Below are 21,379 nucleotides of genomic sequence, written 5' to 3'. Positions count from 1 at the left end.
TCGATCCATTTGTTTCTGCAAGCTGTAGTACAAAACTCCCCTCACATGTAGTTACTTAATTTGAATTGTGCAAAATAGCAGCAACATGTCAAATGAACCTGGAAATGTTATGCTAATTTTGTTCCCTTTTCTAACGGCATATTTGCCAGATGTCAAACAAATGAACTGCACTCAGAACTTGATTGCTGAAACCAGATGTTTTCAGACTTGAGGTATGTAATTTGCTGCACTCTCTTTATACTTGCACAGCAGGAATTACAATCAGACTAAACCAAAACGTGTGTGTGTGTGTGTGTGTATGAAAGAATGGATGAAATAAGTTCAAGCATCAGCAAATAACATGAATAGCTATAGCCAACTCCCTATTTGAGCCCAGTTTAACCAGCAACATGTCAAATGAACCTGGAAATGTTATGCTAATTTTGTTCCCTTTTCTAACGGCATATTTGCCAGATGTTCTACAAATGAACTGCACTCAGAACTTGATTGCTGAAACCAGATGTTTTCAGACTTGAGGTATGTAATTTGCTGCACTCTCTTTATACTTGCACAGCAGGAATTACAATCAGACTAAACCAACACGTGTGTGTGTGGATGAAAGAATGGATGAAATAAGTTCAAGCATCAGCAAATAACATGAATAGCTATAGCCAACTCCCTATTTGAGCCCAGTTTAAGTGCTTTATGACGGCAGCACTTATTAGTTATTACTTACTATATACGGGGTTTTTTTTGGCCATGGTTTTGCCATAAATTGATTCTCTTACCATTGTGCTTTGATGGATGTTCTATAAACGTTACTTGCGCTTTTAAAAATTCTCTAATAAAAGTTTCTGAAAATAATCTGCCCTGTGCCAACACCTTTTGACTGTCAATTACTAAATATGTAATTTTTCATATTGCTTCAACAAGTCTGTTCCAGGAAACTGACTTAAGATCACATAGGCGTCCACAATGTCATTAACACATCTGTTGCTTGGAGCTCATATATAGTTTCAAGCCTAGCTCTCTGAATCAAAGAACTTCTTCACATTTAATAGCAATTTTAACATGAAATTAAAATCTATAGATAGAAGAAAGCCAAGAAATCAGCTTTTTGTAATAAAATTTGGTTGCATTTGTAGGCATTTAAGGTGTTATAAAATGTAATTGTGCTAAATTTTCTTTAAATGCACTTCAAAGAAAATGTTACATTTGCAGTATTTTGATTAAGTTAATATTCTGACATGCCATCAATTCATTTTGGTGTGAAGGAACAATACTGTTCAAAAGTTTGGGGTCGGTATGATGTTTTAAAATGTTTTTGAAAGACGTCTGTTGTCCTCAAAAACACCGTAAAAACAGTAATATTGTGAAATACTGTAACAATTTAAATAAACTTCTATTTTATATAAAATTTCTAATTTAATATACATTAAAACGTAATTTGTTCATGTCAGACGCATTTGAATTTTCAGCAGTCATTACTCCAGTCTTCAGTGTCACTTGATCCTTTTTTGGTGCTCAAGACATATTTATTATTTATATTTATAAATTATAAGGCTGAATAATATCAATGTTTAATAAATGTGTTTTGACTATCTTTTCACTATTTCATCATGGAATTTTGGAAAAAATCTGATCATGCAATTTTTGTGCAACCTCCTATTTGCAGCTTTATATGTGAGAGTCTGCCTTTACTTTCAGTATCTTTACAGCAGCATATATTATTTCGCTATTGTGCCATCTGCCAGCTATAAGATATTACATCATAAACAGCCTTTTAGCCATTATATCTAGTTACTGAGCCTTTAATCTGACAGTTCAGATCAGATCAAGAGCAAAAGCAACCGTGCATAAATGAATTTCATCAGCGTGTGCTCATCTAAGATGCTTTTAAAACTGGCTGGGGACATGAACCTGTCATCTGATATAGGTTATGCAACACCCATACCATAAGTTTTTATATAGCCTACAGCGCATCCAAAAAGTATTCAAATCCCTTTATTTTTTACTTTGCAGTAATGATGTGAAAAAAACAAAACGTCCCATCATCCTGTAGCCTCCAGACAGATTCATTGCACCACTTCCTCTTTTAAAAATCTGCCTCAATGAATTTTTAGGACATGTTGAGGTTACAGGGAGGAGAATTCTTAGTAAAATAATAAAATCACTGGCGGTTATATGTCACTCGTATTTTTTGAAAGTGCTTGTAGGTCCATAGCGCCACAAAGCATTTTCTCGAAGCGATGCAAATGAATCTTTGATGTGTGCTCATATCCAGTGACTCATGGATGCTGTCAGCCTACCAGAGTTTTCTTCCCCGCAAATGTCACTCAAATCTCAGAAACGCTACATTTCAAATATTAACTAAGACACACGTGAAAAACCATCAACTATTGTCGCGCGCTTTGATTTCTCCAGGTCTCGTCATTTTTAATCTTCTCTACCGCAGCAGTCAGTGAGGTAAAGTAAATAATGTTCACCAGCGATATTCACGCTCACTTTTGTAACATTTATGAGGTTGTACATCAACAATGCGCGAACCATTTAAATGAAACTGCAACATATGACTTGTTTTACATTGTATAAAGCGCCTGACTTGAGAGAAAGTTGAACTCTGAGACGAGGTGTTCAAGGATTACACCGCTAGAGGGCACTGTGACACTTCGTTCTCATACATTCTCATTAGTAGTCCACCCTAGCACAATAATTTGTGCCTCCTATTTCAATGTATTAGTATAATCAATAAGTAATTAAAACAACGAACTATATTTTCACATGGCAATTAAAGAATCATCTTTTTTAATTCTTTATGAAACGGTAGGATTGTTTATTTCCTGAAATGACCATCACACATGTGATTTTTTTTCTTCATCGAAAGCCAGATTCACCTCATCATTAAAAAGGTAAAGCTCAGTTCCTCTGCCAATCAAAAGACTGAACCTTTGTCTGTAGGTAAAACAGTTCAAAGGGAATAACTCATATGATATATTGATGGCATGCATATGGATGTATAGGGAAGCTGCCATTAATTTATAATAAGATCTGAACTCAGTTTTCTTTCCTTTGCTCTTGGAGTGTGCATCTGACTGTGATGATGTTGTGGGGTGGAAAGGGCGTGTGTGTGAAATAAAACGGCTAATCTCTCTGTTCCTCTAAACATACTGGGAACCCAAATCCACAATCCTTATAAATGAAACCAACTGTACTGGAAAATTGTGATTTTTTTTTTATATCTGTATATTCAAAACCTAATTTCACATTTATAACTCATGTCTGAAACATACAAGAAGCATAATTTAAACTAGTGTACAATCCATTTCCTGTACTCTGCAAAAAGGATAATGATAAAATGTTGGCACAGTTATGATACACAGCCGAAAAATATAATGCAGCAGTCATCGGACTTAAATAAAAGGCTTTGTTGTTGAAATGACTATAAAGAAAAACAGACAGGCATTCTTTATTTATCCCTGGAGGAAAATTCATGGCATTTGTCACAGGAAAACAAAATGGCACAACAACAAATCAACAGAAAAATAACTGTTTGCGAATGCTGAACAGCCATCCGTTAGTATCTTGCTTGACAGCCTCACTACATGTGCGACTGAGCTTTTAAATCCGCAGTTATCGCATTCTTACAGAAGGGTTGGATGAACTTCTTGGCCGTGGGTAGGCCGAGGGTCACGTCTCCAGATCAGCCTGACGTGTCGGCCTGGTTCTGGTTCGGTCACTCGAATACAACTGGATCCTTGACAGTCATTTGTTCTGTTTGTCAGCTAAAGCGTTTGTTACAGTCAGGAAACAGTGAAGCTGTTCATATGCTGGTGTCTAGAAACACTGACATGTGATGTGCCAGCCTGCAGCATGCCAACAGCTCCCGTCATTTGTTTCTGGTGATAGGCAGTTTACTGTGCATCCCATTATGCGTTGTTTTTTCCTGCAGTTGCTTTTTTAGGCTGACCTGATCAGAGATTGTTGCATAACTGTAGATGCTCATGGGCTACAAGTACTATTATTACTAGCAATGCTTCCATGGAGTTTGAGAGCAAACTGATTTTGTTAAAGTACACAAGCGATTACATTATTATTCTTATTCCAGAGAATACTGCTTCTCTCTCTTTTTGTATGCAGTCTGTATGACTATACTGTATCTTATGGTGGACCAGTAGTGCACAACACAAAGAAATTGCCGCAACACTGCAAAATTAGCACAACACAAAATTAGTCATATGCATTGTGTTGTGCTAATTTCGTTGTGTTGCGACTTATTTGCGTTGTGTTGCGGCTTGTTTCTGTTGTGTTGCGGCTTGTTTGCGTTGTGTTGCGGCCTGCGTTGCGGCTTGTTTCCGTTGCGACTTGTTTGCGTTGTGTTGCGACTTGTTTGCATTGTGTTGCAACTTGTTTGCATTGTGTTGCAGCTTGTCTCCATTATGTTGCGACTTGTTTGCGTTGTGTTGCAACTTGTTTGCATTGTGTTGCAGCTTGTTTCCATTGCATTGCAACTTGTTTGCGTTGTGTTGCGACTTGTTTCTGTTGTGTTGCGGCGTGTTTCCATTGTGTTGCGACTTGTTTCCGTTTGTTTGCATTGTGTTGCGGCTTGTTTCCGTTGTGTTGCGATTTGTTTCTGTTGTGTTGCATCTTGTTTCTGTTGTGTTGCAACTTGTTTGCATTGTGTTGCAGCTTGTTTCCATTGCGTTGCGACTTGTTTGCGTTATATTGCGACTTGTTTGCGTTATGTTGCGACTTGTTTCTGTTGTGTTGTGGCTTGTTTCCATTGTGTTGTGCTAATTTCGTTGTTGTGCACTACTGAGCCACCATAGTATCTACTTCCTGTAGCTCTCTACAAATTTTATAACCACCTTGAATCAAATTTAAAAGAACAAAAGTAAACACCCTTCGTGATTATATATAAGAGTTCTCAAGGGAGTTGTCAAGGGAGACAAGGCGCCCTCAAAAATATAATCACTACAAAACAGTAAAATAATAAAATTAAACAATACAAAAAATGTAACTGAATAATGTATAAAAATGTGAGGAAAAAGTTGCGATATAATGGAAGTAGCAAGAGATCTTTCCTTTTTATTGTGACAAACATCTGCAGGGCGGGTTCTATTCATCGGTTGTCGAAGAAATAGCCTAGTCACAATTATAAGATAAAGTTGTAATTGTGAGATATGAAGTCACACTGCAAGATTATTATTATGTAATTACGAGAGTTGCATTTTTTGAGATACAAAGTCACATTGTGCACAAAGCTGGGTAGTAACTGATTACATGTAATCTAGATTACGCAATCAGATTGCAAAAATTAAGTATGTGTAATTAGATTGAATTACATTTAAAAATACTCAGAATCAGACTAGTTAAATATTCCTTTCTAAAATATTGTACAGAACGTCTTCCAGTTTTGTGGACATTCTCACAAAGACCAGTAACTAGTCAGGTGGCTAAACAGCATTTGACCACTGGATTTACAAAAATCATTTCAGGTTAAAGAAGTGTTTCAACATTGCATCAACTACTGATGAACACATTAATTTTTATTTTAATTATCACTCAGTGGGTTATTTAACCATGTATTACTGTGTTTTTGGAAGGCTTTTGTCTTTCAAACACATTAACACAAACGCATTTCAAATTAATGTTATTTCTTATTTAAATGTAATGCAGGCATTCCCAAACTGGCATTCCCAATTTGGTATAACAAATGGAATATTTTCTTACACTTTATTATTATTATTTTTTTTTATATCAATATGGTATGAGATTATCCTATTTAAATCAATGCAATAAACAAGTTAGGTCTAAAGTAATCTAAAAGTAATCAGAAAGTAGTCTGATTATATTACCTAAAATGTGTAATGTAATGGATTACATTACTAGCTACAATTTTTGTCATGCAATTTGGAATCAGTAACAGACTACAATTTGTAATCTACCCAGCTCTGATTGTGTGATATAAAGCCACACATGTAAAAAAGTCATTTTTTTCTTTGAGGTGGAAACATATATCCATAAACAATGTACTGTAAATCACTCTACAAGTCTCACTAACAGTGGCACGTTTCAGAAGGATGCAACATCTCTTTTGTTTTCCATTTTGTTCTCATTGAGCTCCTAAAGCATGACAGAAATGTTTAAGAAATGTTTCTGTAGAAATAATCCAGGAATGGGCTTGGATATGGGGGTTTGTTCAAAGAGCGAGTAATGATAATAGTGATGCTAGTCTTAACAAACACCACTCATTAGTCTTTGCTACATTAGAGGCTAACCATGAAGCAATGGAGCGCTATATGGAAACAGCCTAGCAATTTCACGGCTGGACTGTTTTATAGTGTATCTCCTATACAGAACCAGTACATTGTAAGTAGAGCTCGGGATGTTAAAGTTGAGAGGCATCTTTCATCCCAACATTCAATGTGTTACTGCTGTCAAGGCAGCAAAATGGGGTCTCTCATAATATTGTCATCCTCATTTCATCCTTGTTCCCCTCACTTGGCAAACTTTCCGCATTTTCTTTTATCTGTTATGACAGTTACCCTGTAACAGGATGAAAGGACTGAAAACAAATTGTCTTCGCATCCATTTCTTGTTTATTTACGTACATCAGCAAACAAGCTGACAGTTAATTTTCCAGAGCAGAAACTGCTTGCATAAACATATTGATATTGCGAGGCAATTAAAAGGCACGTCCAAACTTCATTGCCTTCTGATTAGTGCCTAATAGCAAAAGCCAAATAAATTCACTTTTTTTAGATAGATAGAATGACACAACGATAGATGGATGGATGGAAACTGACTACATTACAACTAAAAAGAGGTTTGAGTCCACTTTAAAGTCCATGTACAAGTCAAAGACTTTCTACTCAATTGGGAAAATGGGTTAGAGGGAACGATGTCCACACCAAATAGTCTCTCAAAATCCTGTGGGAAAAAAAGAGGTTTGAGTCCACTTTAAAGTCCATGTACAAGTCAAAGACTTTCTACTCAATTGGGAAAATGGGTTAGAGGGAACGATGTCCACACCAAATAGTCTCTCAAAATCCTGTGGGAAAAACTGTAGATAGATAGATAGACAGATAGATACACAATATAGGTAACTGTATTTTTATTTAGGCTTGTTTTTTCCCTACCACAGCACAATCAGAACAGACCTGTGACCCCCCATTAGAAAACATCTGCTGGATCATGTTCTGACTCAGAACTCCCTCATGGCTTTCCACTTAGAGCCTATGATTTATTGAATAATAGGGACGATAAATCATTAAACCAATAATCAAAGGTTACTAAAGCTTCAAAAAAACAAACAGGAGTAGTGAGCAGAACAGAGAACTTCACAAGATCAAATCACACAGGGAGCTCTCAACCACTCCATCTGTATTATGGTGTAGAATTTGAGAAAGTGTAGGGTTGTACAGTACATGAACGAGCACAGCTACAAACCAAATAAAACATTTGGAAGAACGGGTCTCATTTACTAATAACTGCATGGGTTATTTGCATTTATATGCACAGGGGATCTCTGAAAATTTCTTTGTGATTCACAACATGTCCATACATGCATAATTTGTGCTTAACCTCGTTCTAATGTTAATGAATTTAGAGCATTCTGCAGTAATTTGCAGTAACTCGCCTAAACCATCTCCATATGAGGACTTTCCACACAACCTTTTACAGCCTTTCGTCTCTCTCAGCAAACATAATGACATTCTCTCATCTGAGATCCTCGAGCTATGGCAAGTGTCCTAGATTAAAGACCTCTTATTAACCAGCGTTACATGCATGTATCTGCATTTTTATACAGAGGACTTTGCAGCTTGGGCTATAATGCACATTTTCTTACTCTTTTTTATATATAGCTAGAGTTTGTAATAATTGCAGGCATCTGAGGCAGTTGTTCCTACATTTTTACTAATTCAGAAAACATGATTTGTTCTTGAAAATGTTTGTACGCAGATTTCCAAGACAAATTTGTGGGTAAGTGAATTAGACCCTATGTTTAGTGGTCATTATTCAAGGATATTTGATTTCAGAATTGTAAATGGCCAGTCAGAATGAAGTATTCCAGATAGCCAAGCTAATGTTATGCCACTTGTCTTGCTCAGTCTGGTTTTGCAATATTTGTGTTTTATCTTGATGCTGTTCTCCTCCCATTTACGGTTTCTTGACTTGTTCTTTTATCCCAATATTCTGTCGCAGTGGAATTCAAATTCTTTTCTGAGTTTATAGTCCCTCATGTAATAGGGTCATTCAGAAATGTGGAATGCATTTTTATGCCCGTTCTTATCATCTGTTTTAGTTGTAGGCTCAGCGTGTGCCTGGTTGGAGAGATAGTGGTAACTGACAGTAACTGGAGCACTCTGTCATTTGGACATGAATTCTCATGTGGAATAGGAAGAACTTGGAAAGTGGCGCTTTCATTCATTTGTTCTTGGTAAGGACGGAATTACAATGGACTGGAAACTTTAAAAGGTTGGGTTCTTTATAAAAGCGCCTGGGAGGAAAGCAGTTAAACAGTCCTTAAATGGACAGACTTTCCCTGTCTCTCATTTTCTGTCTTTTCCGTTGCTTCTCATTAGATGAAGGGTTTGTCAAAGCAATATCACCCTCGAGTGCACGGGTAGGGCAGAGTGGAAACGCCTGTCAAATCAAAGTTGGGAGATTGGACAGCCATTAATTTACCTCAGGCTGCTCTGTATGCTTCACTTTGAAGTCCATAAACAACACCCTGGAGTTACACAACTGAAAAATGTCCTAGCGTTCCCCCATTCGCAGTAGCTGGTGTATGACATCCTGAGGGGAAGACTGAAGTAATGGAGGCATTCCTTTGATTCCCAAAACCGTTTTTCACTTGCGCGCATTCTCTTTCATCAATGACTTTAAAGGGAGAACGAGCTCAAAACAATGCACTGGCTCGGTTTGCTTCAGCTGAGATTTGTCTCATGCTTCCTGATGAAAATGGGCAGGGAGTTTCTTTTTAGGGATTTTTGTAGCACTTTCTGTGTCCAAAGGCTGTTTTAAGTCCCAATTTGAGCAGATGGTTCGTGAATCTATTTGTCAAGTTTTATGTATCCGTAGTCTTGGCAATCAGACTGTATGGATGTTCGTGGCATCGAGGCACTTTGTTAGCGAGATGTATGCCCGTCTGGCTGTGATGTGAAGGTCAGGCTCCAATTTCATTTGCAGCTTCATCACAACACTGATTTTCGTGAAATCAAACATCATGTTCCGTTTTTGCTGTAGAATGGTTAGAGTTAAGGTCCTTGCACACTGAGTGCACACATTTTCGTATGCGTTTTTTCGTATTCGTCATCCTAAAAATTTGTCATGCACAGAAACCTTGCACACTGAGTCCGATGCGTATTAATTAATCCGTTCTCAAAACAATACAAATTGGAGTCTTCAAGCAGTGAGGATGATTTTGTTGTCCTCATTTTTGAGTTCCATCTCCTTATCAAGAATTTCCCCCAACGATTCAAAGTTTGCTATAGGATGTCAGTGGCTCAGTTTGATGCTTTGCTAGCAATACTGGAGCCACAAAGAAGACCACCAATTTCTGTAAACCAATTGATCCTGAACAGATGGATGTGTGTCCATACCTTAGACATCCTGACTGGCAGTATGTCTAAGGTATGGACACACACATCCATTCTGGATGGCTCTGAATTGTCAAAATGCGACAATACAGATGCGAAAAATGCAGAAATATAACCCAATCTGAAATGTTTTATGATGGACAAAAGTTTCTGAGGCAGTATGAAATGGGATTGACACTGTGAGGTCATAATTAATTTTTAACGTGCGAAAATTTTGGATCTTTACTCTTGACCGTATTTTTATGGTGTCAGATTGCTGCCCACGAAGCTGTCGGCTCCAATAGCTTGGACCTTGTTTTTCACTGACCCAACAACAATGTTTCCTTTAGCAAGAACCACTAATTAGCACACACCAATTAGCGGATGTGCAAATTCATTCATCTTGCCACTAACTGTTGGGAAACATGGTGTTAACATACAAACAGAGCTCAGTGCATTCGAGCAGAGTAGATTCGCAGTGATTGAGCTAAGCGCACACACTTGCCGCTGTTTATCTTGTGTACATTCACACTCTTATTTCACGGCGCTCTTGAGAAAGCATTTCATCTTATGTTAGCGATCTAAACCTCACTGTGAGTTAAAGAGAGCTGATCTGGGAACAGAATCACAGACTCAAAAGCATTCTTGTGAGCCACTTAGTCACAGCAGGACTCCATAATCATTAGTCATGGTGAATCCAACGAGACAATTGTTTACAGAGCAACAGAAGAACGACACTTAGCTAAGAGGCAGCTCTTTGCTCGTTCCAATTACCTCGCAGTTAGAACAGCACTTGGTACAAGCTCCAAACAAGAGAGCCTCAGAAGAACTGGATGAGTTGTGAAAGTGGCTGTCGGCCCTGTAAGGGCGTCTAGGCAATGATTAACAAGCACACCACCACCTGAAGTCAACGCATTTCATTGCAAGAAGCAACTGGGATTGGGTTGACTAACTTTACAAGACCGCCCCCACTTGTCTAGAGAGGAAAACATGTCACTTGCCTTGACTGGAGCACTTCACCAAAGAGCACCCGAATAATTCACCTTGGATCCCAAAGCACATTGCAATCCACAACGAGATATTTACCTATTCAACCTTAGCCGCTGTCGCACACAATAAATGCCCCTCTGGGGAAATAACACTGTATGTGTGTCTACACTCCATTCTTCTTGCGACTTGGCATGTCACCATATTCTAATTTGTTGAGATATTGAATTGGTGGGTTTTTGTTAAATGTGAGCCAAAATCATCACAATTAAAAAAACCAAAGACTTAAACTACTCCAGTCTGTGTGCATTGAATTTATTTAATACACAAGTTTCACAATTTGAGTTGAATTACTGAAATAACTGAACTTTTCCACAACATTCTAATTTATTGAGATGCACCTGTATATGCGAGTATATACATTTAAGATTTGAAGTAAACTAAAATGCACATTCAATACAATACAAAATATTATTTTAATGTCAAATCTGCTGTGACATTCTCACAATTTTAAATTCTGGCCGAACTATTTCTTTAAAAACAAGCACAATGCTTTCACAAAGAGGTGTGATAATAGATTCACATGACTCTGAAAGATAAAGAAAGTAAATGAGATTTTGAATGCATCTTGGTTTAATTACTTGTCATACTGGGAAATTTCTCTATTGTATTTCGAGAGACTAATTGAGTTCCATTCAAGCAGAAGGTCCTTCAGTTATAAATCAGGTAATAATTACCTCTGAGGTTACAGAGAATCCTTTTTCAACATGTGAGGTAGCAGAAACCACAAAAGAGAAAAGGTAAACAAGAAATCCATCAGGCCTGTTGTACTTCTTTTTCTAGAATTAAGATGCTACAAGGCATAAAAATTAATGACCAGCGGCGGAGGGCCTTCTGTTTTCTGAAAACAGGCCACAAATTCCCAAATGCAAGTCAACCAAATGAAAATCCTTTTCAAAGCTCTCCCTCTTTGGGTACAAGAAGCTTAAATCATTTTCTTTGAACTTGAAAGAAACCACATAAGGTTTGTGCGTGACATTCAACAGTGCTTCAGTGTTAATTTGATCACTGACAGACTTCACTATTAAAGTCACTATTAACATTTCCATTCATCTCAACGGCATTTGCTCAGCAGGAACACGCACCCGCAGATGTATGTGTCTGCATGCTGTCATCTTTGCATCTTTGACAGGGAAAAAAACTGAAAAATGTTATAAAAAGGTAAATAAATAAAACACAGCTTTAGGAGCCCTCATCATTAAAATATAATAAAACGTTTGACCCATGCACAATAAAACCAGGAAAGCATATTAAGAAAGTAAACAGGCTAAATTTTGATTTATCTCTCTAATTCATGCAATAATCTCTCTTAATTCACACAAAAATAGCTTTTAGTTATGTTAAATGTCAATAACTGTAATTTGTTATTTTATCTACAAGACCGCCCCCACTTGTCTAGAGAGGAAAACATGTCACTTGCCTTGACCGGAGCACTTCACCAAAGAGCACCCGAATAATTCACCTTGGATCCCAAAGCCCATTGCAATCCACAACGAGATATTTACCTATTCAATCTTAGCCGCTGTCGCACACAATAAATGCCCCTCTGGGGAAATAACACTGTATGTGTGTCTACACTCCATTCTTCTTGCGACAGCCTTGACAGATCAAATAGAAGGGCAGATCTTTCACTCGTACAAAGTTAGCATCCAAAACACTTTTGAAGAACAACTTGCAGGTGGAATATCAATAGAGTTTTTTTGTTGTTTGCGATTCCAACCTCAGTTCAAATCCTCTGGGTCAGCCCACCATATTCTCCCCGTATTTTGATGGACAGCGCGTTTTGTGTGAGCCAATTTGTGTTTGAGTAGAAGTTGACGGCTTGTCATATAAAGTTACTTTTGTAGCCCAGTGTGGCCTTGTTGCTAGAACTGCTGTGGGCCCAAGGATCACACAAATTAGCTCCTGTTGCACCTCGTGGGAAATCCCAGGCCGCCTCAACCTCAGACTGATTGATACCTGATGGCTAAATTGGGTTGTCTGTCAAGCTGATTTCCACAATTACTCTCAAGTCTCAGGATACAAAAAGCATACAGTATGTTGCTGAATGTTTAAAGTATATTGCTGGAGAAAACTCTTGTTCCAGAAGGTCTGTTCAGGAATACCATCTGCCTAATTGCAGCAATTAGCTGGAAATCACATCGCTTTAAATACACCTGATGTCACTATGTGCCCTAATTTAAATTGTAAGACAAAGTTGTAGTTTAAGTGTTGATGTGTAATTATAAGTGTTACTTGCTAAAGCAGGACTTGAACAAATGCTTCAGAGCATTACTTGTGACTTAGGAGCGAATGAATCTTCAAATCATGTTGATTGTTGAAAACAAGTGTGCTATATATTTTGTGTTAATGGCTATTACGTGATCAGAATTGGGATTTTTACTTGGTGGGTTATGAAACGGGTGAAACAAATCCAGCTGGAATACACCACTCAACTGGTTATCTGAATAGATTTTAAAACACTAGCTATACTTGCCAACTATGTAAATGGTTTCAAAGAAAAAACTGGGCTTCATACACTGACTAAGGATCACACCACATCATTACCAGAGGAGCATTTAAAGGAGTGCAGAGAAAATGTGGCGAACTGCCGCAATATTTACAACAACTAGCATAATAAAACATTGGCAGATACACATTTATCTGTTTTGGATGAAACTGAACACACTTTTAGCGCCATTCAGTGGTCATTTGACTTTGAAAGTGTCGCAAAACGATAAAGCAACTTGCAGAAATGTTGCCACAGGCACGTTTGTCAATGAGTGGGGATTTTGGCTGTTTTTAAGTAAGCATAAATGCATTTATATAAGTTATATGACCTTGTTGATGAGTTTTAGGAAATGATTATGAAAGTGCTAAAGGAAAATCCAAAAAGTAAGTGAATCGGGCTTTGTTGCGAAGGCCAAATGAAAGTACATTAGAAAGTACATTAAAATGGACATTTTTTGTAGTCCATTTTATGCAATATAAAAGGCATTACTGCTAAGATAACATTTTCCCCTCTAACTCATGCTGACTTTCAGTTAATGATGTGTTACATTATATGGGCTGCTCACATTTGGCTAGCAGATGTTTTTGCTGTAAGGCTACAGAATGAAATGAATTCCACACATAATCAATCTTCATTTTTATGTATCTTCATACAAATGATGTGACATTATTAAACCCAGAAAACATTAGCACCATCATGCACGGCGATTTAATCTTCATAACGCAGAAGTTATTGGACATAGAGCCCTCATTTGGCCAAGACAAAAGACGATCCGTTCAACTCTCCACATATTCATCATCTAACTTTAAAGGTTAGTCGAGGTCTATAATGTCACCCATCCGTCACCATTAAATATGCCCAAATCCGTCACATTAGGGTTCTTCCTGAGGTGGACGTAGTGGAAAATATTTTTTCCCTCTCCAGGCAGAGAGGATATTAAAAAATAAACAGGTTGAAAGAACCGCAGAAGATCACAATGAATCATATAGACAGAATGCGGCCTGCAGTGATTTTTTATCCTTGCTTTAAGATTGCTTCCCATCATGCAACGGAAAATGTGGATTAATGCACTCAGTTCTACAGTGACAAACATGTGCTACACACCGTAGATAATGAACCACACAACAGGCTTGTTTATTAATGCCCAGCTACATCTAAGGTAAATATCAGCATTAATTGGACGTTTCTTTCATCCTTGTTCACAGTTTCAGTTACATTATATTGATTACTTAGTAATATGAATGCTGACAGGACATCTAATTTTAAAGCCATGGCCTAATGGGACCACTCATGTATATACAATGTATTTTCAACAAGCAAACCGAATATGAAATTTAATCTGTCCTGTATAGCTCCTGGGTGTTATTAAACTAACCTTCTCTGTGTAATTGTAACCCCCGAGGACCTTTTGTAAAGCATGAATTCAAAGCTCTTTTCAGCTGCGTAAGCTCTGATTAAAAACCTGCGCCTAATATAATTTTTTCCCCCAGTTTTTCTTCTGTCGGTTCAATCACGTGCGTCATGACTGAGCAGCTAAGAACATGTGGAGCCAAGATTTTATAACAGTTTTAAAGGAAAAGTTCACTTGAATTTCATCAGTGGAACAGACATTAGTAGAAATTTTTTGAAGAATGTTCATGCTACTCTTTTCCATACAATGAAAGTGGATGCCACTGAGCACCACAAAAGTACAATAAAAGTATTCTGTATGGCTGCTAAAAGAATTAATTGTGAACTGAATTTAATGTTTTTAGGCACTTAATTGCATGATAAATGGAATTAACATGCAAATGTATTGTAGTTTTAATTTATATGAAATGCAATTAGATGAATTTTAGAGTGCTTTTTTGAGCCACTTAAGCAGGACTTACAGTAAATTCATCCTTATATGTAATCTCAAAATTATTTCTATTGTCTCTTAAATATGATTAAAGTGTACTGCAGAATGTACTGACATGCAATATACATTTATACTGAAACTTGTTTGTCTTGTATTTACATATATTTGCTATTGCACGTGTAATGCTGACATTGCAATTTAGCACATTTAAAATATATTAACTTGATATGTAATATCAAAAAACACACTACAGTTAAAATTATAATCAAGTACTTGTGTTTCAGTATGTTAGTCAACACATCAAAATGAGTGTTTAATTAAAGCACGAGAAAAGATTATTAAAACATAATGATTTAAAACTTAAAAAGTAGCATTTAATTTGTCATTACAAAGTGCACTTTTTGTTTGTTGGGAAACAGTCATGAATGTGTACTACTCTTTTTAAGTACATTTAAGTGGTCCTTCATTTAATATTATATTACAGGTGCATCTCAATAAATTAGAATGGAGCCCTCATCATTAAAATATAATAAAACGTTTGACCCATGCACAATAAAACCAGGAAAGCATAGAAAGAAAGTAAACAGGCTAAATTTTGATTTATCTCTCTAATTCATGCAATAATCTCTCTTAATTCACACAAAAATAGCTTTTAGTTATGTTAAATGTCAATAACTGTAATTTGTTATTTTATCATTTCAATTTTTTAATCAAACTAAAACACATGTTGTCTTTTACAGCTCTTAACAAGAGTGCTGATGGCTCTCAGGTGCAATGAAGCTGCATTCTAAAGAGAATCAAGACGCCATGGGCTAGACACTAGCGTGATGCATCTGGTAGGCAGGCAGATAACTGAGAGAATATAAAACCAGGAAAGCATATTAAGAAAGTAAACAGGCTAAATTTTGATTTATCTCTCTAATTCATGCAATAATCTCTCTTAATTCACACAAAAATAGCTTTTAGTTATGTTAAATGTCAATAACTGTAATTTGTTATTTTATCATTTAAATTTTTTAATCAAACTAAAACACGTTGTCTTTTACAGCTCTTAACAAGAGTGCTGATGGCTCTCAGGTGCAATGAAGCTGCATTCTAAAGAGAATCAAGACGCCATGGGCTAGACACTAGCGTGATGCATCTGGTAGGCAGGCAGATAACTGAGAGAATATTAAAAGAGTGGAACAAACAAGCGTATAGCTTCATACTGGCGTAATAAGATGCTCAGGAGACTCGGAAAGGGGATCAGCTGTCCATGACACTTGCTCAGTCTTTCCAGCCGTGCATTCATCTGGAAAGTACATTTTACCAGGGCGACCTTATGAAGTCTGAAGTCTATTTCTTTTATATGGCGTGATTTGTCTACATTACGACATGTTTTTGCTCTCATAATATAATTTTCTCTGTGATTCATAATGAAGCAGCAACAGGGTAAAGTAGATACTTTAAAATGTAAAATGCTGGTTGCATAGTGTCACCCGTAATTTTGAGGGAGGAATAATTTTGAATAAATTCAAATTAACATCAAAATGCAGTGTTACTTCAAAGAGAAATGTGCAAAGCTCTCAACAATGTTAGATGCAGAATGTCAACTTCCATTGTTTGTGATTGATGTCACATCAGGTTTGATCGTGATTCTCTGCTTTTCTCTCCAAGGAGCCATATTAATCATTAACCAGGTACCTGATGAGAATCATTGGTGTTTACAGCAAATTTGTCACATAGTTGAAGCATGGTGTTTACAGCAAATTTGTCACATAGTTGAAGCATTTTCTTCACAATGCTTCAACGATAATTACTCACGCCTAATTACAGCTACCGTTAATCAAAATGCCCAAATTATGAATATTTTCTCCCGCAAAGCACAGAATTTATGAAGTATGCATAATCATTAAGCATTTATTACAGGCCATGAGTAAATTAGTTATTCTTCTAATTAGAAAATGCATTGGGCTCATTAGAGCTCTACGATGTCGAGGAGTTTCCATGAAACCGGAATCTAGAGTTATACATCCAACCAAAGAGGTCAGCATTAATTATTTGTTAATATTGTGATGAATTACAAATCAGTATGTTGCTGTGTTCCCAAATCTACTGAGCTGCAAATAACTTATTTAAAACAGTCTGTTAGCCACAGCTTTGGCCAATTGTGTTTGTGATAAAACCTCATCATTCACCACAACAAAGTCTATTATCTATTTAAAATGGACAATTTTACCTGATATTTGTCTTATTTTTGTTTATGCTTATCAGAGAATAATCATTAGCTTAGCAACATGCTAACAGCAGACTATTGGAATCAATTATTCACAAGTAGCGCTATTTTGTGTGGCGCATTAGATATATATGAGTGCTTGTGCGGACAGACAACAGTAAATAGACAGACACATACACAGAGCGCTACTGAAGAGCAGAAGCTGGTTTGCGCACTGCTGGATGCGCTTTTATACTTTCTGGTGCTTACGTCACCCCGCTCGTGACGTCTCGCTGCTCCATTGGACTGATTTGACATGTGCTTCAGAACGCGGTCACGCAAGGGCGTTCCCAAAGCGACTCGACGCAGCTCGAGTTCCTGAAGGGGAACTACATGTCAACTCTCATTCATTGGTGTATTAGTAGACTTTTAGGTTAAAACCCCAGGTATACTTCACTTTCCACATTCCATCGCATCTCGCGCACAGCCGTGTCCACACAGCTTTCAAAGTATACTCAAAAAACTCGTTCTTTCAACTCGCGCCTGCACTGTTGTATGTTGGACATCCGCAGACACTTCTGATGATGAAAATTTCGTCACATGGACAGTGCACAGACTGTGCGGATGGCCGAAGTATATTTTGGGCTTAGGGTTTGGGTTAGTAGAATAAGTTGACATGTACTTGCAAAGTTACGTATAATTGGTAGAATGTCTTTTGGGGATCATCAAAATAGTGTTAGCAGATATTAGGCAGACAGTCTACTAATACTCTAATGACTGCTGGTTGACATGTAGTTGCAAAGCTACTTACAGTTAGAAGAAAGTCTAAAGCGGACTATCAAAATACAGTGTTAGCAAGATTTCTTTCATATATTCTCAAGCTTTGACTCAGTGGCTGTTCAACATTCAGAATTGATTCTTGACTGCATTCTGCTGGGCTAAAATGGTTGAGGGGGGAAAAGATGTGAAAGAAAGGTGGTGTTGAGTTCCAGTGGTGTGCTTTGACAACAACAAAATGTGCTTTCTTATTGGAGGACTATGACAAGCCTTTTATATCTGAGGGAACTCTGCAGCTGAAGGTTAAATCCATGTTTGAGGATATGTCAACGGGCCACAAGAGCAGGATATTGTTTCTGTCTCTAGCATTACTTGCTCCTTGATACAGGCTGCATATCATATATTTGCTCACCTGCTTCTCTGATAGGGTTTCAACCCTAGCTCAGACAAACCGAACAATTTCCACTCAGCCAGCAGAGTCGGTTAGGTTTCTTTTTTACTGTGATTGTGTATGTGGTTGTCAGTAGGGATGGCTGGGATGTTTTTGCTTTAGTAAACAGCAGATGTTGGCTATGAATTATGTTGAGGTAAATGACCCACGAGGAGGAGAACATTTCTCGCTCTGTTTGCTGCGGGGCGAGACTGGACACTGGACAGACTGATTAGATTTTGAGGGATGGGGTACAGAATCGCAGCCTGATGAGTTTTGTTTTGAAGATCTGGGTGAATCTGGGTTGCCAAGTTTTGGCTTCTGGTTTTCACAAGTGTCAGTTTTAAAATTGATCTGCAAAGAGATTAAGTATGCAGAGCGTAACGTATAAGTAAATCATGTTGCTGTTCAGCTTCAATCCCCACAACCAAGACCAGCTATAAATAGTTATTACAGGCCATGCAATTATATTTTGCATTATCTTTTTATTTGAAATATGTTAATATTATTTCAAATAAAATATACTGTAGGTCAATGGCATGATGCTAAATTTTTGTCTAGATCTATTTTTTTTTCAAATACACATTCAAAATACACACCTCTTCTATGCTGAACATGTATCAGAGAATAATCATTAGCTTAGCAACATGCTAACAGCAGACTATTGGAATCAATTATTCACAAGTAGCGCTATTTTGTGTGGCGCATTAGTAGTAAGGGCATCATTAAAATAGTCCATGTGACATCAATGGTTCAACCTTAATTTTATGAACCTACAAGAATACTCATGCATCGTGGTACTCTTGTGAATGCGCATAGAAGGCTGACATGTAAGAGAAGATATTGTCCATTTACCCAAAATTTGAGCATTTGTGTTTCGAAGATGAATGAAATGATTTGGAACAACATCCCTTTAAACTAGTAGCTGGTAGTTTTGGAATACTTAACTGGTTTCTAGCTGGTCCAATCTAGTAGACGATTTTGGACCAGGAGAATCCCAGCTAACAGCTGCTCATACCAGCTTAAGGTGGTTTGGATGTTTTTTTGAACAATTTTAGCTGATTGACTGACCAATGAAAAGGTCAACGTCTGGCTCTCTCTCTCTCTGGGGGGGGTGGGAAGAAACCGCAGCGATGCGCATAGAAGGCTGACATGTAAGAGAAGATATTGTCCATTTACCCAAAATTTGAGCATTTGTGTTTCGAAGATGAATGAAATGATTTGGAACAACATCCCTTTAAACTAGTAGCTGGTAGTTTTGGAATACTTAACTGGTTTCTAGCTGGTCCAATCTAGTAGACGATTTTGGACCAGGAGAATCCCAGCTAACAGCTGCTCATACCAGCTTAAGGTGGTTTGGATGTTTTTTTGAACAATTTTAGCTGATTGACTGACCAATGACCTACTAGAGACCAGACAGAAACAAACTACCATCTTCCAAAAGCTACCAGTTTAAGATTTTTCTGCAGAGATTTGATTACACTTTATTTCAATAGTCCACTTTAGATATTCTATATAAGAAACGTCTCTAGGTTACGTATGTCACCATGGTTCCCCGAGGGAACTCGAGCTGCGTCGAGTCGCTTTGGGAACGCCCTTGCGTGACCGTGTTCTGAAGCACGTGTCAAATCAGTCCAATGGAGCAGCGAGTAAATTTTTGTCTAGATCTATTTTTTTTTCAAATACACATTCAAAATACACACCTCTTCTATGCTGAACATGACTTTAATTTTACATTTTTTGTATTGTTTTGTAAAATAAAAATGTGAGATCATAATGAAATAAAAGCCATTAAAGGATACAATTATTGAAAAGAAAACATTATTAAAGTACTTTTATTTTATTTCACTATTATTAAAAATTATTTTACAATTATTTATTTTACTGCATTTATTTTACTATTATTTATTAGAAAAAAAGCATCAGTGGAGCATTTGTGAAAATAGTCATGTGGCATCATTTGGTGCAACCAACATGGAGAAAATAAAACAGGAAATTATAATCAAAGAGAGGAACCCTGGTGAACCTTATGACTGAGCCAACATTATGAGTCTCTTAAAATAATTTGACTTTTTATTTATAAAATGTCATGTGGTACAACCATCTAAACCTAATGATATTCATGAATTAATAATTCATTACATTTGTAAAAATGAAATTAAACCGTTTCTAAAAAATAATGACTAGGATGTGCACACTCACATGTATACAAGCTGTAAAAAAATGTTATTACTTTTTACTTGATGGTTACACTACATGACATTTTTAAAATCATCAAATTTAAACTTGTTTAAAATAGGTACAAACATTTTCAAACCCATATGAAATCAATATAAATACAATAATTACATTTGTGAATTTGGCACTTCTTGTCAACTTTAAATGATATGTCTTATGTAATTGTGCGTGACACATGTACAGTATGTCAGTGAGGGCCAAATTATCATTCTTACAATATATGTACAATGTAGTATGCATCTAAAAAAGTTTCTAAAGCTCTAAAGCTAACTTTTCCTTGCATTTGGACTATGCCTGCAACCCTCTTACACACATGCACACACACAGACAAAGAAAGATCTTGGAAGGGATATTCAAATAAAACGACATCATATTAACCTTTTGACTAGTAGTTGCTCTGAAGACAGCCCTGTTGGGAGAGCGGTTTGGGATTTCAAAGCGAAATGAACTACGACATGTTGAACATTTGGCGGATGGGTCCCTGCGGCACTACAAGGCTATTCTAGAATAGATCTCAATTAGCTGCTTGGTTGCTTTTTTTCATGTGTCATTATATGAGTCTATTATACTTGAAAATGAAACAGTGAGGCCGAGGGGAAGAGAGGAAGGCGAGACAAATGTAGAGGTGGAGCAGCAAATAACACATGCCCAAAAGCAGCGTATGGAAATCAGCACAGCACTACCTGAATTATCAAGGAAGAATGCTAGAAGAGTGAGAGTTACTCACCCATAAACAGACTATCTTACGAACACTATTAACAAAACCGTTATGCATTCACATGCATAATAAATGAATTCTTCC

Source organism: Sinocyclocheilus rhinocerous, unplaced genomic scaffold, assembly GCF_001515625.1.
Source record: "Sinocyclocheilus rhinocerous isolate Xijiao unplaced genomic scaffold, SAMN03320098_v1.1 scaffold3086, whole genome shotgun sequence".
Lineage (NCBI taxonomy): Eukaryota > Metazoa > Chordata > Actinopteri > Cypriniformes > Cyprinidae > Sinocyclocheilus > Sinocyclocheilus rhinocerous.
The sequence above is the reverse complement of the archived record's forward strand: the minus strand, read 5'-3'. Positions refer to the sequence as shown.